The 8,413-nt window shown below is 37.4% G+C and overlaps 1 long non-coding RNA gene across 1 annotated transcript; it reads right to left on the reverse strand.

Annotated features, from left to right (window-relative positions):
- Positions 1-4,123: 4,123 nt before the first annotated feature.
- Positions 4,124-7,708, reverse strand: LOC113037020 (uncharacterized). The gene is made up of 3 exons (XR_003274542.1): positions 7,486-7,708; positions 6,225-6,360; positions 4,124-4,941 (listed from the first exon to the last, which is right to left on the reverse strand). It is a non-coding gene; the product is annotated as an uncharacterized LOC113037020 (long non-coding RNA).
- Between the last annotated feature and the right edge of the window lie 705 nt (positions 7,709-8,413).

Consider the following 8,413-nt stretch of genomic DNA (forward strand, 5'->3'; position numbering starts at 1 on the left):
AATGCCAAGATTTGACCCAAATTTGCATTATATGTGCTAATACACTTCACTTTAATGCTGCAATTTTATTTCACATAATGTTGAAAATTCACAGAACTTGCATCAGGGAAATGTATATGTAGGTTAAATGTTCAGAGCTGGAGTGATGGACTAATTAGATATCTGAGTAGGAGACTGGCCACTGAGCCTACATTTTTCATTTTGGATGTATCATATTATCACTAAGAAGTAACAAAATTGTCTTCTTTCAAGCATTGTCTTCCCTAAGCAAACGGATTTACAGTCTTAGTCGTGGGCATCTAAGTAGGAGTGCCATCTAACTGTCAAACAAGGTCCCTTATAATCTGTTCAAGGATTAAATAATTAAGTAAATTAGGTTGTGGAGACATAAGTAGACAGATAAATAGCCAAGTGATGAAACCAATATATCTAAGCACCTTATTATTTTGTGAAGTTGATGAAATTTACTGTTGTCCATCTGGGTGATTAAAAGTAGAATACGAGGCAGAGCCTTCAGCTTTTAGGCCCCTCTCCAATTGAACTAGCTTACAGTTTGGATTTGGGAGACAAATGCATGAATGAATGTTTGATAACTGATGGATCATTGGGGCCCAGTCTATGCTGGTTTAATTGTTTGCCCTACCACACTCCTATGAAGAAGGAAATTTTAAAGTCCTGGAAATATCTGTTCCAACATGCGATGGAAACGAAGCTCTGGTTTCCGTAAAGCCTCGGCAATCTTAATAATAATAATAATAATAATAATAATAATAATAATAATAATAATAATAATGGATTGGATTTATATAGCGCTTTTCAAGGCACCCAAAGCGCTTTACATCCATTCATGGGTTGGCTCACCATCCAGTTAACTTGAACTGTGTAATCGCTACTCCTCAATGGAGGCTTGCTTTCAGACTGGCTTTGTCTGTCGAGTCATCCTTTTACCAGATAAACAAAAACTTGACTGATTAACAGGGTGAAATTGTGAACAATCAACAACTGCAGCAGAGTCCCTGCAATTTAGCTTCGGTAACATCAGTTTGTCAAACACATGGCGCTGTATGAACATGAACGCAATGGCAACTGTGGAAAGTCATGTGATCAAGGTCAACAGCAATGGTTGCTGGTCACTCATTGCTGATCGGCCAAGTTACACCAAAACAAATCATCTTATTTGTCCACACCTTCCTTTAAACCAAAAGGACACATGACTAAATTGTTTACATTATAAAAAATTACTTTCCACTGCTCCTTTTTTCTATCTGGACTGCATAAAGAATATAGTAAGACTATATTCAGGTGACCCTGAATCCAGCCTTAGTTATGCTGCAATAGGTCTAGGTTACTGGGGGATTTCCATGATGCACTCTTTCTTCTTCACCCACCTTTATTACTCACAATTTGTTTACACACATTCTGCATGTAATCATTAGTTATTGTTCATTTCTGGCTCTTTTTCACAGCCTGTCTTTGTCTTGTCTTCTTCCCCTCACCCCCAGCCAGTTGTGGCAGATCTCTGTCCCTCCCTGAGCCTGGTTCTGCTGGAGGTTTCTTCCTGTTAAAAGGGAGTTTTTCCTTCCCACTGTTACCAAAGTGCTTGCTCGTAGGGGGTCATCTGATTGTTCAGATTTTCTATGTCTCTTTATTATTGTAAGGTCTTTACCTTACAATATAAAGTGCCTTGAGGCAACTGTTGTGATTTTGTGCACTGTGCCACCATAAAATGTAGTTGAATTGTTATATTTTCCTTAAGTTTTCACAATACATCTTCTCTATGTAGGGCTTTTAAACATAATTTTAACATCTACAATTAAAATGACCTAAACAATTTACACATGTAAAATGTTTTTTATAAAAATCTTAGAAACAGTAGCCATTGTTTTCAGTTGTTATTTATATTTGAATTCAACACACTAAAATCCAAAAAATAGCAGTTATTGTATCTCTGAAGTAACGTCCAAAAACTCCCATTTGTCTATCCTTATGTCTGTCAGTGTTTCCATGACTATCTGTGATTTTAAGTATGAACATACAGTATGGGAAACAAACACATATTTTGAAGTGATTCATCTTCTTCCAGTTCATATCATATTACAATTTAAAGTAACATCATCACAACTTCAACTATGTAAGATGTCATTTATTATTAAAATCTACTCCTGTCTTTCTCACACACACATACACATACCAATGGACAATAGACAACAGTGAAAAGACTGAAAGTAGATGTGTGTCAGATTTTCAAAAATTAAAGGCCTTATTTAAAAATATGAAGCTTTTCAGTTGACCACAGCTCTAGGAAATGGAAAGTATTCTTTAGTGTTTCGTTTTTTTAAACAGAAGTCTAAAATTATTTCCATGATATTATGAAGATGTTTAAGAACTTTGTATTTTGAAAATAATAGCCCATTTTCACAGAAATGAAGCCAAAATATCTCTGAAATCGCTGCTGGATTCTGCATGTTGAACAAAAGAAGCAACTAGTTTTTAGACCGGAGGCTGAAGTAGTTCAATTCAATTCAGTTTTATTTATATAGCACCAAATCACAACAACCTCCCCTTAAGGCATTTTCTATTGTAAGATAGACCCTACAATAATACATACAGAAAAAAACCTAGCAAACATATGACTCCCTATGAGCAAGCACTTTGGCGACAGTGGGAAGGAAAAACTCCCTTTTAACAGGAAGAAACCTCCAGCAGAACCAGGCTCAGGGAGGGATGGCCTGTCTTCCTGAAGACAGGACAGCACACACCGTGGAAGAGACCCTCAGCTAATCATAATTAAATGCAAGGTGGTGTATGAACACATAGTGACTGAGAAAGGTGACTGAAGAAGAAATGTTTAGTGCATCATGGGACTCCCCCAGCAGCCTAGACTTATTACAGCATAACAAAGGAAGGATTCAAGGAAATCACCTGATCCAGCCTTAACTTAAGATGGCGGCGCGTGAACAACGCGAGGCTCAGTGTCTCTCCAGAATCTGCTATTTAGCGGTTTTTTATCTACTTTTAACCGGATTATTCGTCCAGAATTGCTGTGCGTTGCTGACCTACAGCAGACAAGAGCTTCTGGACATCTGGACTCACAACTCCAACAGTTTTATCGCCGATCTCCGACTCATCCCAGAGATCTCCAGAACACCGGAGGCTGCCCACTCTCCCCGGCTGGGCGGAAGTGCACGCAGACGGCGCCGAGATCGTAAACAAAGGCGAGGTACACTGTAAAAAAATATTCCGTAGAAAAACAGAGAATGTCCTGGTAATTTTCTGCCAGTACATTTTCTGTTTTTTTACGGAGGTTTGACGGACCTTTCTGTAAATGATAAAACGGAAAATTCTGTAGATTTACAGTATACTCTCTGTACTATTTACGGACATTTCCTTCAGCTATAAAACAGAAAATTCCGTTTATTCACAGTATATTTTCTGTATCATTAACTGATATTTTCCGTTAATAGAAAAATTGAAATTTCTGTTTATATTACTATTTCCAAGCACTTCTTTTCACTGTAACTCATTAAATATAGTTCTTTATATCCTTAAACGTACATTTCTATGCAATTACAACCTAGTACACCATGTACTCAAAAATTCATAAATTAAAACTTAAATTAATTTGTGCTTCGTACACAACAACATTGGTACAATTAATGTTAAATATTCTTTTATTCTCCTTAACTCAAACACTATACTTAAATATAATGACAGCATCCATCTTGTCATAAAACTACTAAACAGCTGATACATGAACAAAATAACTCACAAGCTTTCAAATTTGAGCATTTTTATTTCCTTGAAATCAGGTTGCCCTCATGTAAATGTGTTTATTTACATTCATTCAAGTGGCTACCAAGTGTTTTCTTCAAACAGGACACCTGACAAACAAAAAATGTCATATTTAACGACATGTTCACATTTAATAATATCCAGAGTACCTTTTAGTTAGAATCACTGCCTTGTGGTAGTTTTGCCTCAGCCAAATGGTTAAGGTGTGGTTTACATCCATCTCTGTCCACTTATGATACAGTATACACATGTAGTCAGTTATAGCCAAACACCTTTGATTACTGAATTACATTCACTTCATTAATGAAGTGAATGTAATTCACATTTGTGTGAACATTTGTCTGAGATTAACTCTTTGGGCTCTTTACCTTACAATATAACATACTTGAGTCAAAATTTGTTGACTGTTTAAGTGGTGCCACATGAATACAACTGAACAGATCTAAAGAAGATGTTCCTGAACTTTGGGTTTATTCGAACAGGAAGGATGGATAACCACAGGACTTTTCCCCATATGATAACTACAACACATAATAAATTAAGACAGATTACTGTCCCAAACTTAAAGATAAAAGTGTATTTACGGGACTTGTTTTGTCAGTGAGGAGCAAAGTATAATTAGAAGTGCTTGTTCTGATGAAAAGTTAAACTGTAAACAGCAGCATAGTGAATAAGGATCTGTGTCCACGAATCCTCAGCAGTGACAACACTTAAACATCATAGTTCAAAATCCTTAATGCACACCTTTTTCTCCACGGTGTTCAAATTCTCTAAGCTGGTTAAGTAGAGGAAAAAGGCTGACATATTTCATGACCATTAAATGTTAGACAAGGCTCTGAAAACGAGGTTACAGTTACAAACAAAAACCTCTGCTAGTGCGCACAGACCCTAAATCACAACAAATAAGACAATAGTAAGACAAATTACTACAAAGTCTTGTTACCGCTCTTCATATAACAGTGTGACAAAGTCCTGAATGCAGCCTGCATGTTAGTACATCAAGGTCCATCTGAGCTTTAAGTAAAATACACTCAGCTTTTCCTTGGATTTTAAGAGTTGCTCAGTTCATACAGGAACTGCAGCAGTCGGAGTTAACGTGTCGCTGTGTTGCTCCTCCGTGTCAGCCATTGAGACTAGTCGCAATTTATTCTGAGAAAAAAAGAGAAACAACAAGACATTTTTAAAAAGTTTGTATTTTTATAATTTTTTTTTACCTAGAGCATAAACAACATAAACAAAAAAAGGATTAGGGCTGTGCGATATGACGATATATATCAGATTACGATATAAAAATGTCTATCGTTTCATATTATACACTATTCTTTGTTTTGTGGTGTTGCAAAATAAACTGTTTACGGCAATATTTTTTTCATGGTTTTGATGGTCACTGTAGTGGCTATATTATTTCTTAAAGTTCTCTCCTTCTCTTATACTTAAAATAACCACACTATGGACGGACAAGTGACTGTTTTTACGCGTACTTTCGTTACCAACAATGAGGATAAAACCATCGTGTGGCTCCGCCGTCCGCTTGTTTATTTTCCACATAAACCTTTCACAATAAAGCTCAAGTTTCTGTTGAGACTTTTCAAACTAAACTGAAATGATATACATTATTCTCAAACATAAAATTTCAGAATATGCATCAAACAAATGACCTCAAATAAAAACATCAAGTAACTATAAATGGCGCTTACAGTCACCACGCAGACGAAGGCACAGAGAATACCAGCATGGCCAGCAAGGATGAGGCAGAACCAGAAGGACCAGTCAAAAGAAATCGAGGACCTTATTGTTAAATGAGGGGCTACCTCTGTAGCATGGACATGGTTTGGTTATGAAAAGTCTGACACGCCCCAGAAAACTGTACTATGCAAATTATGCCACAAACTGGTCCCCACCACCACTCGAACACGACAAACCTCCTTAACCACCTACACAAGAATCACATGAAAGAGTTTCGAGAGAGTTTACGAATGAAAAGCAAAAAAAGAGTCGTCAGGTGCTCAAAATAATCCTTAGACTCAAACGTTAGAACAGGCTTTTCCTTGCAGCACGCCGTGTAATAAATACTCAGAAAGAAAATGGCGGCCATTTAAACTCATGTCTAAAAATGTATAGTTTTATGCATCGGTCAAAACACTCGACTCCAGGTACACGACGCCCAACTGAAAACATTTCACATAAGTCGAGTTGCCCGAGAATCACAGAATTTACAGAAAATGCACTATTTTGTGATATATATCGTTATCAGGAGAGATACGTCTTATATTGGGATATGAGATTTTGGTCATATCACGCAGCCCTACAAAGGATTATAATTCACGTAGAGTTGCATACACATAACACCATTCTGTTGCAACAAAAGCAGTTTATAATTAAAGTAACATACATACCTTGAAAAACTAAATCAACCACAACATTAAACTCACCTTGTGTTTGTAGAGAAGGTGATCAGGGTTTTTCTTCATTTCCTGAGACCAGCTGCTCTGGATCATCACCAGCTTGTATCTTCATCTTTTTTTTCCACTCGGGGAAGTCTTTCCTTTTCTTGGCCATTGCTCTGCACTGGAAAACCAAAGTGTGTGATCAAAGGTGAAATAAGGGATATTTTTCCACTGCAGGACTTAAAGTGCTTCAAGTAGTGATAGCTGTTGATCCATTTCTCAAATAATCTGTAAGGATCTGGATTTTTAAGAAAGATACAAATATCTCTGCTTATATTTGGCTAAAAGCTTGATATAGACAAGGCATATAGAGCCCCTGCACACCAGCACTGCGCTTACATTATAGTTCAATCAAGAAATAGTTATTATTGATTTATTATTGAATTTTTTTAGTAATAATTTTTAGTATTTAATCACATTAGCACAGTGGGGTGACAAAAATATTCCACATACAAGAAATGCTGCTCAGCATTTCATAAATTACATTTTCAACAAATGTTGGAGTAAAAACACAGTTACAGGGAAAATGTGTCTGTCTGTAAATATTAACTAAACATTTCTATGTGCTACAAAATAGACATACTGTAATTGTAAATGTGCTGAGGTGAAACTATACTTTCAATAATTTTACCACTACAGTCTGTTAACCACCGAAATAATCTATGCTGGTCAGCTAGCTAAAAGTCTTTACTTTAGCAGCCCAAATCAGAGGCTAACATTAGCATTTGCTAGCGTCAGCCAGGAAGGTCTGAGGCTTAAACTAGGGTTAGTGTAACTTTGCCTGAAACCCTTTAAAGTGTACAGTAGAGCCAACTGTAAAACACAGGTATTGATACAGTACTTATTAGAGTCCTAGAATAATTTCTAGAACCATGAAGTTCTCACTTTCCCAGTTATCCACATCGCTGACTTTCGCTAATTAGCTAGTTAGCAGTCACAGCTGTGTAATACCCAGAGAGACACAGACAGCTAACTATAATATTTATGAAAACTGGTTCAGCCACTGAAGGGCAAAACTGGTGGTATCACAGTAAAAATTATTTTAACATTAATTAAAATAAAGCTTAAGTCATGTTAAACCTAAATAACAATTATTTTAAAAAATGAGTCAGCAAAATATTCCTGACTTGTCTGGAGACAGCCGAAACCAGTTAACAAATAAATTAACAATTCTTTCTAAATAAAAACACGGAGTCTTTTGAAAAACATTATTTTAATAAAACGAAACATGAGTTTTAATACTTACCACAGAAATTTGAAGGCAGTTTCTCCAACTTCAGAATCCAAAATCCAGATGAAGCCTGAAAGAAGCCTAATGGCTGCTCTTGCGCTTACTTTTCCCTCCTTTTCAGGTTCTTTTTCCCACAATGCATTGCAGTAGTTGAGAAATACAGAAAAATACCTGTAAATGACTAATACGGAAAATTCCTTCACGTTTATACAGTAGATTGTACTGTATTTTTACGGATTTTTTTTACAGTGTAGGCACGGAGGGCTACGGGCTAAGCTAAAGCTAACACCACACCGGCTGCCTTTACCCAGTATTTTTCTCGCCAATGTCCGTTCTCTGGCAAACAAAATGGATGAGATACGGCTCTCCATCACTAACAACAGACAGATTATGGACTCACTTCGATCATACTCACTGCCGTGTATATACCCCCCGACGCTAATGCTAGGTTGGCCATGAAAGAACTTTCTGCAGCCATTAACAAACACCAGAATAAACACCCCGAGGCTGCTTTTATTGTTGCTGGCGACTTCAACCACACCAACTTAAAGACAGTCCTCCCCAGATTCCACCAACATGTCTCCTGACACACCAGAGGAGACAAGACTTTAGACCATGTGTATTCCAACCTGGCTGGAGCCTACAAAGCCACACCCCTCCCCCACATTGGACAATCGGACCATCTCTCCCTGTTCCTCACACCTCGGTATTCACCACTCATCCAACGTGTGAAACCTGCTGTGAGGACAATTAAAGTGTGGCCAGAAGGGACAGACGCAGTGCTCCAGGACAGATTTAAAAACACAGACTGGAATATGTTCACCCACACAGACCTGGACCAGTACGCCTCATCTGTACTGGATTACATCTCCAAAACCACAGACAGTGTCACCACCCAGAAACGGATCACCATGTACCCCAACCAGAAGCCTTGGATGAACCG

This window comes from Astatotilapia calliptera, chromosome 14 (assembly GCF_900246225.1).
Source record: "Astatotilapia calliptera chromosome 14, fAstCal1.2, whole genome shotgun sequence".
In the NCBI taxonomy this organism is placed as follows: Eukaryota; Metazoa; Chordata; class Actinopteri; order Cichliformes; family Cichlidae; genus Astatotilapia; species Astatotilapia calliptera.